General features: G+C 42.4%; 1 protein-coding gene across 1 annotated transcript in view; it reads left to right on the top strand.

Moving 5' to 3' along the window:
* Positions 1-1,146: 1,146 nt before the first annotated feature.
* LOC101860106 (alpha-amylase 1) overlaps positions 1,147-2,481 on the top strand; it is a gene marked incomplete in the record, with an annotated part of 35,689 nt that continues 34,354 nt past the window's right edge. The window contains 1 exon segment of the mRNA XM_035970432.1: positions 1,147-1,268.

The raw sequence follows: 2,481 nt of genomic DNA on the forward strand, positions 1-2,481 counted from the left end.
ATCTGAACTTTTGTCCAACTGTTAGATTTGTCAACCAGCATACTTCTTGGTTTCCAACGCTGTAAAGTTATCGCAATTAAACACCAATAGCCTACCATGAAGTTGATTTTTTAAAAATAGTTAAGTTTTTGTTGCCTTCGATTACGCCAGGAATGTGCATTGGAACCCAGATTTCTTTTACACCAAGGTTACTCTAGGGTGGGGCAAGCATATCCTAGTCATGGACTCGACCGATTCCGTGTATCTCACGCGCCAAACCAGGAGAAATTTTGGTATAACCGAATGAAATGCCTAAGCTCTCAAAAATGAAACGAAACCTAACACTGTAGCATAATAAAAGTGATGTTGCTGAAGGGCATGGCATGAGATAAATCTGTTGTTTCCTGCGGGGACGGAAGCTACTGATTTTGATTTTCAAAACTTGTAGTTTTGTTTTTATGACTTATCAACTCATCGGGGGCCACTTTCATGACCAATTTTTGGATGGACTCGCGGACCAGACTGAAACTGCTAGCCGGCTATGTCTTGCATGCAGGCCCAAGTTTGGCCATGAATGCTTCTCCCATTGGTAGTTGTGGTATTACTGCCTGCCGAGAAAAGGTCAGTGAGGTTTTCAGGATACCTGTATTCTTTTTCTTTTCTATCGATTACGCTTGTCCGTTCCATATTATGCAATTATTGTGCTATAGGGTTTACATCATTTGAAATCTGACCGTAAAGAATTTCCCGTTGATAACAGAGACAGTTTTTACGTACCGTACGCTTTTTGTTTTATCTGAATAGAGAGAGCTTAGGAAGTGGGATTCAAAGGGCATGGGAAACCGGGCGACATTATTTTATCACCAAATTTTAGTAGAAAAGATTTTTACCCCCCCCCCCCCCCTAAACACAAATTTATAAACAAATAGGCATGTGAATCTAAACTTACATAAAGAACGAAATTTAGTAAAATTCTTTAAGTCTAAGCAAACGTTTTAGGAAATTAATTGTGAAAATAGCACCAGTAAAACTGAAAAGAGAAGACTGGAGACTTTCATCAACTATAATCTTTTATTAAGCTAGATCGCTACAATTTCTTCCCTTTTTTTGATACATAAGCTAACATTGATTGATTCTCGTCCCTATGGCCATGATCCTTTCAGTTCCGCAGAAAGTGCAGCCTCTGGGAGACTACCTGGACAGCCACTGTCGGCCAGGTACAAGCGTGTTTGCACATCTCTTTGAGTGGAAATGGAAAGACATAGAGAGGGAGTGTGCTTTTCTGGCACGGGCCGGATACTGCGGCATACAGGTAGGCTCTCGAAATATTAGAAATTCATTATGCCTCGCAGAGACAAATTTGTCCCGATCATTACGATAGAAGTGAATATTTCTAGCATTTAGTCTTCTCCCCCTGAGTCTTCCCTTTCCCTCACTACCCACCCCCCCTCTCTCTCTCTCTCTCTCTCTCTCTCTCTCTCTCTCCCTCTCTCTCTCTCAATATTTCTGCCAATCAACATTATTTCTATATAAGTTCGGACTGTGGAGGTGACCGCTTGGGAGCGGCTTAGGAAAAGAGGATCAATATCTCTGTGTGTGTTTATTTGTTTGTTTGTTTGTTCGTTCGTTCGTTCCTTTGTTTCTTTCTTTACGCAAATATGCTTATAATATTAACCTGTCCAGCTCTATATCTAAATGCATATACAACTGCATACATTCCTTTCCTTTTTTTCTTTTTCTTTCTTTTCGTCGTCCCACCCTTCTTCTTGTCGACGTTGCGTACATAAGTATGTTTGTATTACCAAGTGTTTCAAAGTTCCATTGTCTTCTTTAGTCGTGTAAAGTTTTGTAACGTTCATACACTTATGGCCCACTTCACTGTTATGATGACGTTTTCAACATTGTACACAATTACCCGAAGTAGCTGTCTGCACACTTTTCAGTGATCTCATCGCACCTTCTACCCTTCACCCCCACCCCTCTCTTATTCAATTTTCTTTGGCATTTCCTGGCATCGCGTTTAGCCGGACAAGTCCCCACCCCTTCCCGAACCCCCCAATACCGTGCGCATGGGAAAACACCCTTGGACAAGGTGAACAGCATGAATGGACCTGCCATCTAGATCGAAGTTACGCTCGTGAAGTTTGATTAATTAGAGTTATGAGTCAGCTGGGCTCCGTCAGACTTTTGACCTTTCAGGAACTCTCAAGAGTTGGAGAACCGGCGTCTGTAGTGTAGCGATTAGGCGTCTTGCTGTCGTTTGCAGGAGATCCGAGTTCGATTTCCGAGTGGGGGGGTTAGAATTTTCATCGAGTATTGCGGTCTTTCTGCTCGAATGTTGTATCCCTCTCAGGCCGCATTGGCTCTGCCTTCTAAATGATCTAAATGTGTCGACGGGGTTGTAAAAAACCTCTACATATAAAAAGAGTTGGAGGAGGGTCAGGACTTGTCGGTTTTCTCATCATCTTTGTCACACCATCAACAACGGCAGCCGCACCAGCA

This window comes from Aplysia californica, unplaced genomic scaffold, assembly GCF_000002075.1.
Source record: "Aplysia californica isolate F4 #8 unplaced genomic scaffold, AplCal3.0 scaffold00267, whole genome shotgun sequence".
Classification (NCBI taxonomy): domain Eukaryota; kingdom Metazoa; phylum Mollusca; class Gastropoda; order Aplysiida; family Aplysiidae; genus Aplysia; species Aplysia californica.